Consider the following 21,482-nt stretch of genomic DNA (forward strand, 5'->3'; position numbering starts at 1 on the left):
AAATAGAAATGGGCCTGGAGTTCTGAAAAAGTTTCTTCTAACTATAGGTCTAGGGTGTTGAACATTACATATATGGACAGACAGACTGACTTTTGACCTACCATTTGAGAAATTTTGTTCTCTAATCAATTAAGAGTAAAACACACACACACACACACACACTCACTCACTCACTCACTCACTCACTCACTCACTGAGATCCTCTGAATTTCATCTAGGCTCCAGACCCTTGACACCTCCGCCCATGTCAGCTGCAGCTGCTCTGACTGACACTTGGTGGATCTGGGGATCCTGCCCTCTGGCTGTCCTGGGAGGCACCTTCCAATAAAGTATCAGCACTAAGTATTGTTGTGGGTTCTGTTTTCCAGTGAACTCTTAACAAAACAAATCCTGAGAGGAAATACTTGAGATTCTCAAAAATGAATACTTTATATCAATGATTTGTGGAGAAAGATTGTCTCTGTGGAAATGATCTATTAGAGAAGAAAATTTCCATCTTACTACAATTCAAAAACAACCTGGCTTCTATACATGTGCAAAAAGAGCATGATTTTCATATAACTTAGCCAAAAGCAAACTGGAAAGATCAGGAAACAACAAAAAAGCTACACAATAGGTTATGAAAGGGAACATGGAATATAAAGACAATTACAATGGAAAAACCATACTAAAAATCCACACTGGAGGCACTGAAGAGCAGGATTAATGCTAAGGATATGGAAGATGAGGTTTAAAAGCTCGCCTACAATGTAGAAGAAAAGAACCAAGAAGTAAAAATAAGAGAAAAAATGGTGCATATGGAGGACAGAAAATGGAAAGCTTACTATATCCAACTTCTCATTATTCTTAAAGAAGAACCCAAACAATTCAAGAAGAGTTATAAGAGAAGACTTTCTTGGTCAAAAGGTCTTACTCGGGAGTTCCCTGGTGACGCAGTGGATAAGACTCTGCGCTCCCAATGCAGGGGGCCTGGTTTCCATCCCTGGTCAGGGAACTAGATCCTACATGCATGCCGCAACTAAGAGCTCACATGCCGCAACTAAGGAGCCAGCAAGCTGCAACTAAGGAGCCCTGGAGCCACAACTAAGGAGCCTGCCTGACGCAACTAAGACCCGGCACAACCAAATAAATAAATATTAAAAAAAAAAAAGGTCTTACTCAAATTTTAGGCATCTCCTTGGAAAAACCACCAAACCCAGATACTCTGCCACATCTCCAACAGTCCTGTCAGTTCTGGAAACCCAACCTTGGGACAACCTTTGGAATAACCCAACCCTTCCTTGAAGATGGCTGAAGTGTCTATACCGCATGGAATGCTTGCCTAAATCCCTCACCCAAGTTATGCTCTCTGCTTCCAAAGTAACTTCCACTTCTCAGTTCTTATCATAATTAATATTAATTACTGATTTAAGAAATTGTTCCATTCTGTCACTCAAACTATGTTATAAGCTCCATGAAGGAGGACCCTGTCCGTTTTCCACTATCTCTTCAGATATTTTCAAAGTATAGACAAAAATTTAAGACAAAGGAAAGAGATTAGTCATATATTGATCAAAATAAAACGTATCACTTGCCATAAAACGTATTAGGCTAAATGGCATGACATTCAATGTTAACTCATTAATCTGACAATCTAATTTTAAGGTCATCCATCAGAAGCCCAGAGTTTGGTTAATCAGAGATTTCCTAGCATATACATTGATTCATTTCCTTTATTTTCAACTACTTTTGTTTCTTCTGTATTTGTTACATACTCTTGTTTTCAGTATAAACCCTGCTTAAATTTTTCTGTGTCTTCACCCCTGTTGGTTAGTTTGAGTTTCTTCTGCCCTGATGAGCCTCATGCAGAATTATGTCCCAATTCCTATCTGTTTGTATCTAAAATTAAGAAATTGGGTCCTGGCAGGTTTTGGAGAGTCCTAATTTGCATGGGTAGAAGAACCGGTTGAAGGCATTCAGATTCTGGTATCAAAAATTTGCATTTTAGGGGGACTGGAAAGCTGTATGTTGTTGACACTATTTGAAAGATGTTGAGATATAAAGAAGAAGAAAGCAAAATTTGAGAGAATATATAAAACACAAGGTTGGAAGGAATGCTTTCGACTTTTATGTTTCGTGACCTAATTTTTTTCTTCCTCGGTCTTCCGAATATTTTTTTTTTTTTTTTTTGGAAATAAGTAGATTTCAAGTTAAAATATATGCCTAGAAAAAACCCTGAGTTCCAAATCAAGTCTATTCCATAATCAAGAGCTCTAATCATTTTATAACTATTAAAGATGTTGCAAAGTGAAAATGTCTTCCCTTGGTACTGTTCCAGTATTTCATCACCCCCACCATGTGTGCAGGACAGAGAAGGAAGCAGAAGCACCAGAGCAAAAATTCTACTTTGGGCTTTTTCCCTATGTGAGTTTTAAATATTTTTAAACTACAATTTATGAAAAGACATGGATTAAATGTGTTCCTAAAGATCTTGAAAAGTTATAATTTAAAAATAGTATTAAAAAGACGCAGACAAAGAGAATGGACTTGAGGACATGGGGAGGGGGACGGGTAAACTGGGACGAAGTGAGAGAGTGGCATGGACATATATACACTACCAAATGTAAAATAGCTAGCTAGTGGGAAGCAGCCACATAGCACAGGGAGATCAGCTCGGTGCTTTGTGACCACCTAGAGGGGTGGGATAGAGAGGACAGGAGGGAGATGCAAGAGGGAGGAGACATGGGGATATATGTACATGTATAGCTGATTCACTTTGCTATAAAGCAGAAACTAATAAAAAAAATAGCATTAAAACAAAATAAAGGGCTTCGCTGGTGGCACAGTGGTAAAGAATCTGCCCGCCAATTCAGGGTACACGGGTTCGAGCCCTGGTCCAGGAAGATCCCATGTGCCGCAGAGCAACTAAGCCTGTGCGCCACAACTACTGAGCCTGTGCTCTAGAGCCCATGAGCCACAACTACTGAGCCCATGTGCCACAACTACTGAAGCCCATGCGACTAGAGCCCGTGCTCCGCAACAAGAGAAGCCACTGCAACAAGAAGCCCTTGCACCGCAACGAAGAGTAACACCTACTTGCCACAACTAGAGAAAGCCCAAGTGCAGCAACGAAGACCCAACGCAGCCAAAAATAAATAAATTTTAAAAAATAAAATGTAATATTACATATGGTTATATGGCATATATCAAGCATGTGATATTGAGAAACAGGTGTGATATTTAGGAGTTTTTTTCTTTTTTTCTTTTTTTTTTTTTTTTGCCGTACATGGGCCTCTCACTGTTGTGGCCTCTCCCGTTGCGGAGCACAGGCTCCGGACGCGCAGGCTCAGCGGCCATGGCTCATGGGCCCAGCCGCTCCACGGCATGTGGGATCTTCCCGGACCGGGGCACGAACCCGTGTCCCCTGCATCGGCAGGCGGACTCTCAACCACTGCGCCACCAGGGAAGCCCAGTTTTTTTTCTTTTTAAGATAAGGAAGCATATTTCTAATAAAAGCCCTACATACTCTCCTCAACTCCCACCCTCAGCTATTCCCCCAAACTCAAGGAAGATCTTCTGAATCTTCTTCCTTCAGAAGATCCTTAACGTAACACCCTTGATTTTAACTATTTACCATAAATATGACCTTGAAGGTTTCTTGAAGCTGTTATTCAATCTACATCTGCATTTATAAGAAATCCACTTCTAGCCCCAGCTGGAATTCCGCAGCTTGGATTTAAACTCACCTTCTTAAAACCTTTCCACCTACTTTATCCCTGAAAATATAATCTGTATAGTTCAGGGAATTATAAAGTATATGTCACTATATCCTAAGCAAGCAAAGACTATTCAAAGGTGTTCAGCAGGTTTGGGTACATATATTCAATAATACCAGAAAACATGTGCACGCCCATGTGAATGAAGAATCATAAGGTCTTCCCACTCTTGTCTTTTTCTCCTATTTTAACAGTAAAATGATTATCTCATTTCAACTTGTATGTCTTCTTTGTTGTTTTTCTATTTTTTTCTCTGCATGTGTTCTGTTGTCTTTGTTCATTGTGAATTTTTTGTTATGATCTTTATGCATTTATATATTATTCTATTTAATTTATAATCCTTTTGAGTTAAACTTGTGTATGTGTTTGTGTGTGCGTATCTTATTGTTGTATTTCTAATTTTTCCTCCCAGTATCGTGATACAATATTGTTCCCTTCTTTCTTTAAATCCACAGCATTGAGGTGAAATTTGGTAAGGAAGATATTTTTATTCGTGTGATACCATTAAAAGTAAGTCATTTTAATTCATTAGAATCTTGTGTACCCACTAATATCAAAACAATTGAGGTTCTAGAACTAATTTCCTATGGTAAACTATTTATGCTAGATAAAAGCATCTAGAAAATTTAAGGAAACAGAATTAATAAATTTATATACAGAGAGCCCAAGAAGTAATCATTTGGAACAGAATACAAAATTGGGTCAGGGGCTTCCCTGGTGGCGCAGTGGTTGAGAGTCCGCCTGCCGATGCAGGGGACACGGGTTCGTGCCCTGTTCCGGGAAGATCCCACATGCCGCGGAGCGGCTGGGCCTGTGAGCCATGGCCGCTGAGCCTGCGCATCCGGAGCCTGTGCTCCGCAACGGGAGAAGTCACAACAGTGAGAGGCCCGCGTACCGCAAAAAAAAAAAAAAAAGGTCAAAGTTGCTGACGTTTAATGGATGTTTGTGTAGAGTCAGTTTGCAAGAACATATTAAAATGGATCCATCTTTCACAGTTGTATAAGGAAAGATGTAGAATAATAGTTCAAGAATTTAATTTCTTTACCAAAAATTGTTTACAGTCTGGAGAAGTGAATCTCAAGTCAGGATGATTTTGCCTCCCAGGAGACATGTGACACTGCAGACATTTTTGATTGTCACCGTTTGATGGAGAGGAGGGGCATGTTGCTACTGGCATCTAGTATGTAGAGGCCAGGGATGCTGCCTACCATATGCAGGGTGGCCCCATGCTCCAACAAAGAATTATCCAACCCCAAATTTTAATAGTGTTGAGGTTAAGAAACCTGTGTCTATATCACTATAATTCTACTAAGGACATACTTGTTACTGATTGCTCAAGATTAGATGTCCTTTGATGTAGCACATTTCATTAATATGTGTGCAGGACAATTTATAAGTTTTTCTCACAATGTCAAATACTTCTATCATCATTTCAAGAAGCCCTTAGAGAAAGAATCTTAACAATGGGAGAACTCAGATATTCAAGCTGAATAGTTTTTTGTTTTGTTTTGTTTCGTAAGTGCTTTATAGTCTGGGTTCTTTTTTTGGGCATTCTTTGCAATGCAAGTCTAAATCCTCACTTCCCTAGATGCAATCAACCCATAAATCACGTAGACCCCCATTTCTAGCCCTTTATTTCTAATCCTAGTGTCCACAAGACAAAGCTTCAGGAAACATTTTTATTAAACTCAGATTAAAATCCAAAAATAGACGAGACTATGGGAGTGACATAAAAAACTAGAAGATGGCTTTCTAGGTAAAGAAGAGAGCCTAAGTAAAGATGCACAAGAAGAAAGACACATGAGGAAATCAGGAAAACAGCAATCACAGCAAAGAAGTCAGGCAGAGAAAACGTGAGAGCCACATACAGAGGCTAGGTGTGCCAGATTATGGAGTGACTTGAATGAGGATAGCACAGGATGGTGCCGAGTCCACAGATGAAAGCCTCCTTAGGAACGGAGGACGCTGGAGATGCCATATTTTCCACAGTGTGAAGCAGAGTGTGTCCTCAATGACTGAACTGAACTGGATCCCAAATCTCCCTGCCAATATATCTAACATAATAAAATTTTGCTTCATGGATAACAAACCAACTTAAACATTAGCTCCCTATTCCAACTCTAGACTGAATTTTTTCAGTGAATTTTCACGCAGTTGGTAAAAAGAATAAATTAGGAAAATGTGTATACCAGCAAGACTCCTAATATAATTTTACCTCCTTAACATGTATGACATAAGCTAAATGCTTATACAAAATGGCATTATTTCATTATTATTAATGACCACATTATATTTACCTTCCCATTTGCGTGACAGAGAAAAGGTGGTATCCTACTTATATGTTAAACACAGGATACTCATTCATATTCATTAATTTTAGCTGATCAATTTTTCCAAAAGTATATTTTCCTTGAGTATTTGATATACATTATTAGAATACTGAAAAGAAGTGAATACCAAAAAGAAAATGAAAAAAGTAAGAAATGAGGATGAGAGCCAAGGGAAAAAAATGAATTTGTACTGAAAGAAAAATGAATTTCATTTAGAAGGTAAAATAAGATAGGCACTTTAAGGAATATAAAGCTAATGAAAGACATTATGAAATGAAATTTTAATAACCTTTCACTTTCTAAAATATGCATTAGTGTCAAGAATTTGCAACCCTAGTTCTGCAGTGACTGACTGAAGAAAGAAATGTCATATTAGACACTGGTTTTCAAATGTGCTCAAATGTTGGAGCACGTAGAAGCCACGTATCTGTGTGTTTAGAGATTACTCACTATATGCCAGGCACTTTTGCAGAAATCGCTACACGATTTTCTTTAATCATCACAATAACCCTATGAGATAAACATTATTATTATCCACACTTACAACTGGGAAAAGTGAAGCACGAAGATATTAAGCAATTTGTCCACTGCTGGATCTAGGACAGTGGTTCTTAGGCTTTAGGCAACATCAGAATCACCTGGAGGGCATGTGAAACTGTAGATTCTGGGCCCCACCCATAGAGGATTTAATTTAGTAGGTCTGGAGTGCGGCCTGAGAATTTGCATTTGTAACAAGTTCCCAGGTGATCCTGATGCTGCTGGTCCCGGAATGACACTTTAGAACATCTGAGCTAGGATTTGGCTAAGAGTGATGGAGCCCAAATAGTCAGGATGCAGAGTCCATGGTCTTAACCATTAGGAGCCACCAGAAACGTGGCCACATGACACATGTGACAAAGCTCACCACCCCTGCAGACACTCTCACCAAAACCCTGTCATATGGAGTGGAAGCTGCTGTTTCCAAGTTCTATTTTTAGCTCATCCTAGGCCTTCCTGGAAGATGAACAATTTCAGGAAATAAATTGAATAAAGAATAACTTTAATTGAAAAAATCATGTCTATTAATTTCTTTCTTTGAATTATGGAAAGACTATCTTAATTCAAGATCAGCAGCAGAACTGCTTTGTCTGGGTTTGCTCAGTGTACGTGATCTGCAGAAACACAATATGAGAATCCTTTTTATGCTAAACGGTAGACTGGACGAAGATTAGAAAATCTGATTTCTGACGTCTAGTTTTTCAGTAATTTTCTAGAGAAGAAAAGCACGTCACTCTCTGTACCTGTAATCATTAAGCTGAAACACAACTTTTGAGTACAAAAGAGCAATAAACTGGTTAAAACATTTAGAAAGATACAGTGTTAAAAATATGTGAAAGACTTTTCTGTAAACCACCGCTGATATTTCAGACCGTGCACCAGAGTAGATATCAAATTATAAGATAATTGATTTTCAACACTTTCTAAGTGCTCCTTTTCCTTGGTTCTGAAGGAAATCATCTGGCCTTGTGAAGGAAACATAAAATACACAGAAATACCCAAGGATTTTCCTTACAAACCATACACGAAGTCAGATGGTTTGCAGTAAGGAATTGGCATATTTTCTATAAGTGATTAAGTATTATTTTAATTGTTTACAAAGCACCAAATCTAGATAATTACCAAAGTTCTTAAAACTACAAAGACATACTGCCTGGGGCTTCCCTGGTGGCGCAGTGGTTGAGAGTCCGCCTGCCGATGCAGGGGATACGGGTTCGTGCCCCGGTCCGGGAGGATCCCACAGGCCGCGGAGCGGCTGGGTCCATGAGCCATGGCCGCTGAGCCTGCGCATCCGGACAGGCTCCGTAATGGGAGAGGCCACAGCAGTGAGAGGCCCGCATACCGCAAAAAAAAAAAAAAAAAAAAAAAAAAAAGACATACTGCCTGAAAAAATTAGGTCCACAGAATATCAGAAATACCACACTTTTTTAAATGTTTAAGTACAAAGCTTCAAAGTACCATATATGTCAGATGGCGTAACTAGATGTCTGTCTGTCTGGCATAAGTTGAGGTGTATGAACACAAATTGTTGAAAAACAAATGCTTGCTTCAGCCATGAACTACGTAATTTATTCAGAACACTTTGGCTGGTCATGCTAATGACTTGAAAAGTAGTAACAGAAGATGATTCTGCATAAAATTGTCTTAAAGTTCACATGACACACACCAATCCATACACACAGACATACTCATATTAATCATGGTAGTAGCACTGATGATTACTGATAAAATAGAAATAGATTTTGAATTGGAGATGAACAAAGAATAGCTGGAAGCGAGACCTCTAACACATTAAGTTTAAAAGAATGATGAAAAAAAAAAAAAGCAAGAGGTGAAATGAAACTAGAAGAAGGAGTCCTGAGTATTTTAAATGATCTGAAGTCAAAATATTACCAATAAGCCATATTTTCCCATTTGTCATCACCTGAGAAATCCTGCATTCAAATTTGATTTACAGTCATTTTGCTCAGCTGACCTATTATTAAATGCATCTGTTCCAGAAATACAGCCAATTATTTCTCATAATTCTTCACATGTATTATTATAAGAGTTAAAAGCTTTTCACTTAATGAAATTTCACTGGACTTGAAAAAATTAATTTCTTCTCACTATAATGATAAGTGTCGGAGACGCACACATTCTTAATTAACTTCACATTAATAAAGGAGGGCTTCCCTAGATATAAGTGCTTAACTGATATTTGCCATGGAAGGGGGGGTCATGAGCAAGAATCCACGAACTTTAGTAAGATGAATGAGAAACAGAGCGACACCCTAGCTGGAGGAAACAGAAACTGTGCATGTTTACTTCCCTATTTCTATTAGTATCTGAAGAAACTTGTGAAGAAGTCACTGTGAAATAAAGGTCTTTGTCAAAAATGAAAATAAAAAAGCATGATAGAATACAATCAGATACCTGCCTTACTCACACATTGGGTGGTCGCACACCCCAGGAGAGACAGTGGGCTGCCTGCAAGGGTGAGCAACAAGCCATGGACAGGCTAGTGGAGCAATGTTGTTGGCTGATGACCCAATCGATGGCCAGAGCTGCTTCTCCTTCTTGGTCATAAAAGTCCTTTGGTTTAAGGGAAGCTTGAACCTTTCTCCAACCCTAAGGTTGAACCTCTATTAAGCCAAGGAAGTCCTATCAGTATCATTTCTCTTGTCCTGAAAGAATGAGCCTGTGGCATAAAAACAGCCACTGAGCCTATGGACACTGCCATCTTCCTAGCTGCTTAGAACCGTGGCAGCATCTTGGAAATTGAGTAGATCCAGCCAAAGAGAGTCACTGTTCAAAAAACTCAGTGGGTCCTTACCAATGTCTTTGAGCTATTAAATTAACCAATTCTGGAGTCATTTATCTCCATTATTCTCATTATTTGAAATTAACCCAACAAACAAAACCCAAGAAACCTTGCTCTGACAATGTATTTTCATATGTTTTCTGTTTCTGGAAACATCTTTAGTGACATAGCAAGATAATGTGTTCTTCCAATTAACTAATTTCTTTTCTCATTCATTCATTCAACAAATCTCTACCGTGTTGCCTACATTACCCAAAATGCTGGTATAGAAAACAAAAATAAGCACACTGATAATTCCTTATATTTTATAATATAGACTGGAAAGTACTTTCCCCACAATATTTCATTATTTTCTTTTCCCAAAATAAACCCATGTTTAGGAAACTGAGGCTGAGGGAGCTTGCACCTTGCCCAAAATTAGAGTGTTGGGTGATAAGACCTTTGATTCCAAGTAAGGCTGCCAGCACCCCCATACCTGCTCCCTCGCTTGTGAGTCACATGTTCGGGTTCTAGCTGCACTAAGTTCAGAAACCATTCTGACCTGAGTACAAATCCCAAAGCTTTCCCTGTCTTTGGGGCCTTCAGCAGGGCCTGGGAGTCATGGAACTCATAGAAATCCACCAGTATTGCTATTTAAGCAGCTGTAATTGTGCAGTCCTTTGGGATACAGGGAGAAAATATTAGAACTTTGTAATACATTCATTTCTAAATCTTTTCTTTAAAAATTTTGATGTTTATGTATACTTTATAATGTTCACAAGGTGTTACTTCTGTCATGCACAGACAATTCATAGATAATCACACATGAATGAATGTTTCCTACTCCTAACATTGTTACATTTAGGTTGTGTGATCAAAATTTTTCTTTAACTTTTATTGGAGTATAGTTGCTTTACAATGTTGTGTTAGTTTCTGATCAAAATATTTTAAGATCACCGATCTAATTGTTTCTGACTGCAGATTGGAAAGTGACATGCCTTTCACTGACATGTTTTGTTTGTTTCCCGGGCTGAATGTTTTACTAATTCTGGGACATGAGTATGTGGCTATGACCATATACTGTAAACAGCAATGTGCAAGATTCCTCTACCTTCCTGGATAACCCAGCTCACCTCACAACTTCTCTAGAAAATTCATCTCCTTATCATTGAGTTGTTATAAAAAGCAAATAAGCTAATTTATGTGAAAGCAGTTTCTAAGTTGTAAAACACTATAAAAGTGTTAAGTTTAAGACAGTCGCTGAAATTTAAAAAGTGCTTGAATTAAAGTGCTTGGAATCACAATGAAGGGAACTGATTCTTACTGAATGCTATTATTGCTTTTCAGATACTATCTCACTGAGTCTCCACAAAATGTTGACTCCAGCAGGACAAGTATGCAATTTGCATTTGTGTGCTTATGTACAAGGTGCTTTGCATTTGATCCTTAGAACAAGTCTCGGAAGGACTTATTAGTTTGAACCCTAAGAAACTGCTGTTTTCCTAGGTCAGTTAAATATCAGCAATTTCATATGGTTCCAACTAATAGGAAAATGATCATTTTACATATGAGGAAATGAAAACCAAGCAAATTGAAGGGACTTGCCCAAGAGTGAAGAACCAGTAAGTGGAGGACCTAGAAAGAGAACCCATGTCTTCTGTCTCCACAGCCCCCTCCTGCACGATGACCCACACGGTGATCTTGCCATTGCAGGGACCTAAAAAGTAGACAGCAAGCATCCTGACAAACTCAGCACTCTTTGGCACCTTAGGTCCTTGCTAAAGGGGCACAGGGCACTGCATTTCAGAGGAACAGGTATGTTAACGGCACCTCCAAAATACGCTCTGTGCTGCCAGCCTGCCGTCCTGTCCCCAAAATCTATATTAAGACAAACTAAATACTATGTCATACTAGGTGCCACAGCAATAGCTAAACGCGTTCTGGAAGGCTATGCACACTCAACTGAATTTTACACTGGCTTGCTGATGGTCTCCTAGGTTTTTTTTTTTTGTTTTTTTTCTTTTTTTGTGGTACGCAGGCCTCTCACTGTTATGGCCTCTCCCGCTGCAGAGCACAGGCTCCAGACGCGCAGGCTCAGCGGCCATGGCTCACGGGCCCAGCCGCTCCGCAGCATGTGTGATCTTCCCCGACCGGGGCAGGAACCCGTGTCCCCAGCATAGGCAGGTGGACTCTCAACCACTGTGCCACCAGGGAAACTCCAGGTCTCCTAGTTTTAAGTAACTATTATTTCCAGCCAGTCCTAAAGAACGGTGTCTCATCAGCCCTATACAACAGTGCAAACCACTAAGGAAAAGCCCTCATCTTTGCCCGAGGTGATTTTTAGAAACCCTGCTCTGTCCCAGAAGACTCGCTTGGCTACCTGTGAGCAGGCAGGATGCACACTCTTATTCAGCCACTCATGGGATGGCATTTTTCTGCCAAGGATGCCTTTCTACGACCCGGAGTCAAATCTGGCTTTTCCTTAGAAAACAAAACAAACAAAATGGGAAAGACTTCACCTCAAATATCTTCATTATCTAATCCTGCATTTACCTCTGAGAAGCTATTTGAACTCCTTAAAGAACTCTTTAAAGAAAAGGAAATGAAGGACCAAATTTCTAAATGCTGCTGTATTTGAGCAAAAAGTCCTATAGTTTAAACCCTGGTTAATGGCTTAAACTTGAATCAGTGGTTTGCTTTTAGAAATATTCGTAATTCATTCTAATCATTAAAGAAAAGAATTAAGTGAACAGGTGATAGATAGGAAGCCTAAGGTAGTATTTTAGAAGTACTCTTATTTAATTCCATCTACTCAGGAAACTGGAAGGAAGACCATCTGGATTTTAGAAATCCAATAAATATTAACATTTATCAAGTTCCATATTTATGGCAGCTTTGTTAATTAACTCAAAAGGTCATTTCTGGCACTCATATGACTGTGTAAGTAGAAAATGATGATGGATCCGTTACACTATACCAAGACATGCAGTTTGTTTTTACCAAGTACCAATGAACAACACAAATGCTTATTTCCTTACTGGAAGTCTCTGCATTAATATCAAGGAGTTATTTTGGAAGATAATTATAAAATATTTACCTATTATTGCATAGAAATCAGTATGTGCATAAATCTGAATGCTCAATTGTAGGTAAGGTTTAAAACGTGTATTCATGTGTTTTGACAATACTTGCAACCTTAAACAGGTTGTCAATTTGATATTGTGTTGATTCGGGGTGTTTTCTCCCCTTCCATTTAGCTTCCTCTTTGATTTTTGGTCTCACTGCCTAGCTGTTGGCACAGCGAGAAGGCAATTTTCTCCAGAGTCAAAATTAGTACTGCACCATGAATTATTCAGCTTGACACATTGCTTCTTGCAGCACCCTGCGCTCTTCCAGCCCCAAAGTTTAAGTCTTCCCTTTCACACATCCCAATCTCCATTCAACCCCCTGCCCCTCACTTCTCCCCTCTTTCAATATGGCCGGCCGGCAGGCAGGCACCCTGGCACCTGATTGAATTTGTTGTATATTTAAATTTCAAGTCACAGAGCCGCCTTCTAGCTGGAGTGCTTCAGAGTACAATCACATGAGGCAGGCTGCTTCCACACAAAACAACTTCAGATAATTTCCGTGAAATGGGAGCCACCCTTTTATAACTTCACCTTAAAATAGACTCATTGAGAAGAGTCTGACCAAGCCTCAGATGCCTAAATAAAAGAAATATTAACTCTATCTATAAAATCTTTATATTTGGCAACTTTAGTGCTCTCTTTTCCTCTATACAAAGCCTCTTGTCTGGATATGTTATAGTCATATTTCAGTTTTCTCTCTGTTACTTCTCTATTTTCTCAGGAAAATCTTCTTTATATGTATATAAAATATGTACCAATATCAATATTAATATAGTTATATCCTAATCCCACTCCTTCTTGAAGTAATCCAAATCTTAAGTGAAAGAATTACTTATTATATTTATTTATTTTAAGTATATATCCTTGCTTTTTTTCATTAACTACATTTACTTATGAAATTGTCATAAAGCCACTCTTTAAATAACCCAAGGTTGACTTTGCCTGGGGGAAGGTTTGGGGCTGCATCTTACCTAGACTTAGGATAAAATGTGAAACTGAAAGGATTAGCAAATTAAGACAAAAGAACACAAATGTAAAAGTGATAAAATAATACCTCATTTAAAAGTTTTCCAACTAAACAAAAACAACGCATTCACAAGAGCCCTACTGAACTGTCTTAAAAATGCACTCTTGAGATAATTCTTCCATTAAAAAGATGCTGCAGAATGTAAAGTACTGACCAATCATTTTATTGTTCCAACTAATAGCCAGGCCTTATCCTGCAATGATAGAGTTATTCAAAATTTAGTGGTTATATCATATCATTGGGTAAAAGAAAAAAGTTTCTGATCTCCCAATTCCAGGGAGCAGGGATGATTATTAAGTAAACATAATCCTTAAAGTACATACTTCTACTTATACGTAAATGATCGCTGACAGATGTTGTTAACACTACAGTTTTCTATTCAAACACATTTAATTGGGACAAGATAGGCCTCTTTAAATTAGAAAATATATCATATTCCTTTTAAGAGAGAGATGGTCTAACATGTGCGTAAACTTTGGAATTTAAAACATTGAAAATATGTTCAAAGGAATGTTGATTTTGATAGATGGCGTCCAACTCATTTATGTGGGCCAGTGGCATGCTATATGCAGCATTTTATCGTGGTTGCTGAAAGGATTAACCGTGTGCCAAGATTCAGAACATATATTCTGAAAACTTCCAATGCTGCAATGTTCCACTTGTATTTTAACAGATTCCTTGAAGATGTTAACTTTGTGATTCTTGATTTATCCTTCCAAGTCCAATTTGATGGTTTGAGTAATCAATGTTTCTCTTCCCACTGCTCTTTTTCCCCCTGTCTTCTTCCCATCTCTCCTCTCAATGTCATGGAGCTATAAGAAAAGAGATTCTGGCGCAATCCCTGGGGGTTAGCTGATGAGCAGAGACCATATGTTCCTGACTTTCTTCAGAGATTACTTTGTGTATTACATTAACATACCAACTCCCCCAAACAATTCTGGATAACTTTATATTACACAAACAGCTTGCTAATGAGTCATGGTAGCAGGTGCCATATTTTAGTAATATTTATTAAATTGTTATGAGGCATGAAACTGTACTGCTTTATCTCTGTGATGAATTACTTAAAAGCTAGAGGGTTTTGTTTTTGAAAATAATCTTTTTTTCCCCTCATATGTATTTTAGATATTTTTCCTCCTATTATTGATATGCATTCAGGAAAGAACAAAAAACAAAGATCCTCAAACATATTTTTGACTGTTCTTTTATCTAATTGACAAGATGAAGAGCAAGGTGGGAAGCACTATGGTTAAGGGCGTGGCACATACCCTTCTGTGCTCCAGCCTCTTCTGAGAGTTTTAGGTGAGAGAATGAAAGTAAAGCGCTTCATAATAAACACTCATCGCAAGGATCTACTTTCATTATTTACAATTTTGCGGGTCACGCCAGTGACTTATCAAGGTATACAATTTTAAATGTCTGATTATAGTAGAAATGGAATACAGGTATAATTCTACGATACCGTTCCCAATTGCATTTAAAAGACTTTCAATTTTATTTAATCATTGTTTAATCTAAAACATACCAGAAAGGCTTAGCACATTAGTTAGAGCTATGGCCTTTCTCCAGACAAACCTGTCTGATTCGTTCTTACGTAATTCATATCTATGAGACTGAAGTAAGTTAAATAACTTTCTTATGCCTCCGTTTCCTCATCTATTAAATGGTAATAATAATTGTTAGTCTCTGATAGTTTGGGTTAAATGAGATAATGCATATAAGGTGTTTTGCAAAAATTCAATGGTCAAATACTATAAGCAACTTTAAGCTGTGAATCAATTGATGCTAACTATTCTTAAAATGACAGTTTCCTTATACATCTTTTCTATTTTTACAAAAAATAAGGTCAGCTGCTGTTTATTGAGAACTTACTATGTGCCAGGCACCATTCTAAGCACTTTACACGTGCACAGTAATTTGAACCTCACAAAAACTCTACAGGTAGGTATGTTATTCACCCCATATTATGAATAAGGGGCTAAGGGGCAGAAAGGAAATGTTAACTTACCCCAAATCATCTACTAGTAAGTGGCCCATGCTCCTTACTACTGAACTCTAAGTGCAAGTGAATATACATTTTCCCTTGGAGACCTTGGGATTTCTTTCCTAATTAATAAAAATAGAAGGTATTAAAAATTATTGCTGAAAATAATAATTCACTCAGTCAGCTACTCTCTCATTCAGCTAGGACAATTACAATGATTGCCTAATACTATCACACTATAATCAGGAGGGAATCAGAGACATCCAGATTGGAACAAACCTTAAAGGTCATTTAGTCTGGCAACTCATCTGGAAAGTCTACTGCTTCTCAAGCATGTTCCTGTTTCCTTTTGTCAAAAGCAATTAGGAAAGCAGAAATGCAGATAAAAGGACTTAGCATCCAGGAACAGGAACTACAAAGAACAAGAGCCAGCTAGTCAAGAGCCTGAGCCTGTCCCAGCCACAATTTCCTTCTTTGTAACATGGAATTAACAATATCAACCTTATAGTTTGGTTTGAGGCTAAAGTAGACGAAGTATGGGAACATACCTTGCAAATGTGCTACGTGATTAGTTTTCAAATGTACTATTTCTCCTATTTTGGGCATAAAGATGAGGATGAATTTACAGATAAAGAAGAAATTTAGAATACATAAAAAATAGACAACAATATTTTAATATGTAGCTCGGTGTAAAGGTCACTGCGATAGCTACAATACAGAGCACACACTCAACGCATCTGAACGTTGGAAAGCAAACCATTACTTCAGCCAGCCCAAAGGGAAAGCCAAATGAAAAGCAGTGAATAGTCCTCAAGCGTGGTTCAGTCTGTACATAATAACCCTAGTACTGGGGAGATTAGAAGAGATTAGAGAAGACTAGAAGACTAGATTAGAAGAGACTCTACCTCTGGAGATGGGACTACTATTCCTGCAGCGTGCTCATTTCTAGATTTGCTGCCTGTGGGTTAGCAAGGCCTCCCACTCTAGCCATATCGCCTGCCTGCCATTGTCCATTTCTGAAGCTTATTAGCAATTTCAGCAGAGGGTTAGCTGGGGAAAATGAAAAGAACTGGCTATTACGCCAATGATAATCATTTGTTTAGCAAATTGTCAGGGTCTGGTGGGGAAGAGGCCACACATATCATCTAAAGGTGGTCATGGAGATTTCAATGATTTTTTCTCAATCTATTCTTAATCTCTGAAGCAAAGGAGTAAGCAGTAGTGGAGAAACTGAGTATTTGAAGATGCTAATTAAACCAGAGGAATTAAGGTGTTCTGGGGAGTGAGAAAAGCAAAACAGCAACATATTCCTTAGAAAGGAAAGTCTCTACTTTCTTAAACATACTAAGGAGTCAAAGGAACAAAGAAATTTTAGGTAGAAGGAAGAAAAGCAGAGCTTCATTGAAGGGTATGTGTGTGGTTAAGAGAGGCTTAATAAGTTTGATTTAGAACAGAACATTGGAATAGAGAATCAGTAAGAATCAAAGTATTATTGAGTAATGATTGAGAACCAACTGTGATTAAATAACACAAATAAGGTGTGCTTCAAAGACAGGAAGAGTAGAGAAAATAGTGATATCTGGAGTTGAAAAATAGATGTGGTAGAAGGTAAAGAAAGTAAGATCTTTGGGGAAGGTACCAGGTAAACTGTTGTGCTGAGGATGGAAAGGAAGCAAGCATGATAGTGATGGGAATGCAGGCACTCATTGCTCTGAAACATCCTCCTCTCCATCGTCACTATGCAGCATTCAGTGCCTCCTGATTGCTCAGTCCAATCCAATATTGGTCGAGACGTAAGCATGAATGCCTAAACTTCCTTTGCATGTCCTCTCATACCTGCCCAAATCTGTCACCTTTGATCATGCCCCCTTCACAAACTTCATTCCTGAACTGTCTTTGATGATACTGTGCTAATTCTTACGCCTCTTACTGAGCCTTCTTGGTCTATCTTTATGACTTCTCCTTTTGCTTCCATGTTTGTGGACATACCTGAGAGCCTGCCATTTGTTGTCTTTTTTTCTATAGACCATTTCTCCAACAATTCTCATTTACTTGTGCAGCTTCGCCTAGCACATTAAGCCAGGTCGCCGTTAGTGAAAATGAAAAGGAACAGGTGGGATGCAGAAGAACCACAGAACTGAAATCTGCAAGTTTAGTCCTAACTTAATATATAAATAGAGGAAGAGACTGAAGGTCAGAGAGCCTGAGTAAATTGGAGAATGATGATGTTATCTGTAAATGTAAGGACATCTGGTCGAGAGATGGGAGGATGCACCTGGTTGACTTTGGCACAATGTTTAGTATCCTCCAAACTTCTTGTATATGTCTTTAATATCATCTTTCTGAGTTAATGCCCACATTCCATCTACCTACTGTCCACCTCCGCCTGTGGCACATATAATGCTGTGCTCAGCAAATCCCATTTCTTTCCCACCTTTTGGGTCCACGAGAAGACTGCATTTCAGTTATGCTGGGGCCATGTGACTAGGTTCCGGTCAATGAGATGTGGGCGGTAGTATCTGCACATACAGGACTGACCACAAGACCCTGTTCAAGTGTCCACAGTCTGCCTTTACTTCCACAGCAACCACAGAGTTCACGTGTTTAAGATGGTAGCATCACAAGGTGGAACGAGCTTGAATTACCAGACAGCTTTGAGAATATATGTCAGAGTCCTAGTAGGTAACCATGTGGCTCACACAGATTGAAAAACTGAGGTGGATGCAGAGGAACAAATTACATAGGCAAGGGCAAGCTTTACTGACAGCAACGAAGAATGATGCAGTGCCCCAGGTGTTTACCAACAATGGGGAGACATTCTTACTCCTAGGCCTGAAGACGTAAATGAAGGATATAGATTCCAGAACCCAGAGGGAGAGTTGCATGAAGAACGCCACTTGACTGGAGAATTTCTCTTTAAAAGAAGCACACTGCCAGGAGAGAGACCACTGCAGAAATAAAAACTTCAATCTATTCCCTTCTGTTCTTCAGTAATTTTCTGTTATTGTCCTCCATTGGCTAAACCCAACCAGAAATAGATAGCAACGGAGCCCCTGATGAAGTCTAATTAGGACAGCCTCTGAGGCACACACCAAGGTGGAGGATGGGTGTGAATAGAGTATCAAAGAGAAGATATCTGGCACAGAGCACAGCCATCAAAGAGAACTACCAGACCCTCATCAGACTATGATGTCAACAAGAAAGAAACTTTTGTTGTATTAAGACACCGAGATGTTTACTATAACTACAAAATAACAATAGTTATCTTGACTAATACATAGCTTGTATAGACTGTCAGCACCTCTGATTCTATAAAGTTCCTGTTAATGCATGGGTTATACAGTGAGGTGGATTCCAAAATATAAGAGCACTGTCCTGAATTGTATGGTACAGTCTACTTCAGTGAATCAAGGTAGAGACACACAATGTTACCTTAAAGAGTTAGAAAATTTCTCACTCTAAAAAGAGTTTCTTGTAACCTGATTGATGCATTTTTATTTAACATATTAAAATAATCAATCAAAGGTTTAGTTAAATAAGGAAGAAAAAAAAAAGTCAGAGATAAAATGTCGGTCATCATCCGAACCTGAACTAGTGCAACAGACTGCATTCCAGAATGCTAAATATTCCCAATGCCCTATAAGAGGATCATTCTCACTCATCCCTGCCTGCCTGAACTCGGGGAGTATATAATATCTGCTTTGTCTAATGGAATACGGGCTGAAGTGAGATGTGTCATTTGCAACAACTTGAAGAGCTGGTGGTATGTGGTTCAACGTGTCTCTTTTCTCTCTGCCATGACAACCAGCAGTGATCTAGATAGAAGCCATCCCACCACTCTAATCATGAAGTAAACATAACATGGGCCAGACAGACAGCCAATGTGAAATGGACACATAGGTTGAGCAACAAAGAACCTTTAGCATTTTAAACCACTAAGATATGACCCAGCCATCCCACTCCTGGGCATATACCCAGAGAAAACCATAATTCAAAAAGACACATGCACCCCAATGCTCATTGCAGCACTATTTACAACAGCCACGTCATGGAAGCAACCTAAATGCCCATCGACAGACAAATGGATAAAGAAGATGTGGTACGTATATACAATGGAATATTACTCAGCCATAAAAAGGAACGAAATTGAGTCATTTGTAGAGATGTGGATGTATATAGAGACTGTCATACAGAGTGAAGTAAGTCAGAAAGAGAAAAATATCGTATATTAACGCACATATGTGGAGCCTAGAAAAATGGTACAGATGAACTGGTTTGCAGGACAGAAATTGAGACACAGACGTAGAGAACAAACGTATGGACACCAAGGGGGGAAAGCAGTGGTGGATGGGGTGTGTGTGGGTGGTGTTTGATGAATTGGGAGATTGGGACTGACATGTATACATTGATGTGTATAAAATGGATGACTAGTAAGAACCTGCTGTATAAAAAGATAAATAAAATTAAATTCAAAACAAAAGATTTTTGGATTCACTTGTTACCATGGCATAACCCAGCCTATCTTGACCATAGGGAGATGGAGACTTGACAGAGATATTTCAATTGCTTGTCATACCAGCAGAGCCATTTCTGTGAGCAAATGAATGCACCACACTGTTGTTAAATGTTTGATCCATTCAACTTGCATTGTTCTAATTCCTTGTCCGCCAAGGAGCCTTCTGCTTTTGATTCTTATGATTTGATTTTCCATGGTGGTATAACCTCCAGGGAGAAAAGGGGCTAAACATAACCATATTAATACAGTCTTTATTTTATTTTGTATTATAATTTATTAATTTTGCCTACTGATTTTATATCTCTTTTACGATCTTTGTTAATGTTAGACCACCCGTGAAAGATGGCTATGTTCTTGATTTGCAGACAAGGTCATAGTTTTAAGCAATGTTACCATGTAAAGTATCTCCAAAGACAGCGACCTGACCTTCCAGAGTGACTGTATCTTTCCATTACTACGTGGAAGAGAGTAGGCCACTTTCATCTTTGAACCTACATGTCCATCAACAGAAGAATGGTTAAAAAGGTGTCACACACACACACACACACACACACACACACACACACACACACTGGAATACTACTCAGCCATAAAAAAAATAAAATTTTGCCATTTGCAACAATACGGATGGACCTGGAGAGTATTATGCTAGGTGAAAAAAGCCAAAGAGAGAAGGACAAATACTGTGTAATATCACTTATACTTGGAATCTAAAAGATACAACAAACTGGTGAATATAAGAGAAAAGAAACAGACTCACAGATACAGACAACAAACCAGTGGGGAGAGGAACTGGGGGATTAAGAGGTACAAACTATTATGTATAAAATAAACTACAAAGATATATTATTCAACACAGGGAATATAGCCAATATTTTATAATAACTATAAATGGAATATAACATTTAAAAATTGTGAATCACTATATTGTACACCTGTAACTCATATAATATTATACATCATCTATACTTCAATAACAAACAAAAATAAATAAATAAAAATGTTAATTACTATATCCAAACTGAAACCAAGCTGAATTTCTCAACCTCAAATACTGAAAGGCATTTCTGATGTTTTTTGCTGCCTTACCATCTACTTCCAATCTGCTGACCCCTACCGTGGAAACAGAATTCTCATTAGAGTCCAAGTCCAGCTCTTCTTTTCCATTACCACTGACTTAATCTGAAGTCTTGCTTGAACTTTTCCAACAGCCTTCTGGCTGGTGTCTCTGTCTTTACTCTTCTCTTTATAATCCATCCTACATATGACTCACAGATGGTCCTTCTAAAGCACAGCTGCAAATATTATTTTCTCTGCCCCAAATAATCAAATCATCCCCTATTAATCCAACTTCTTCACCCTGATATTCATGTCCTCCCCAGGCTGCCTTCCTCTAATCTAAAACATCACCCTATGTGCATAT

General features: G+C 38.5%; 1 protein-coding gene across 2 annotated transcripts in view; it reads right to left on the minus strand.

Annotated features, from left to right (window-relative positions):
• NRG3 (neuregulin 3) overlaps positions 1–21,482 on the minus strand; it is a 1,063,293-nt gene that overhangs the window by 711,024 nt on the left and 330,787 nt on the right. The gene's annotated exons all lie outside the window — the stretch shown is intronic.

The sequence above is a fragment of the Tursiops truncatus genome, chromosome 16, assembly GCF_011762595.2.
Source record: "Tursiops truncatus isolate mTurTru1 chromosome 16, mTurTru1.mat.Y, whole genome shotgun sequence".
NCBI lineage: Eukaryota > Metazoa > Chordata > Mammalia > Artiodactyla > Delphinidae > Tursiops > Tursiops truncatus.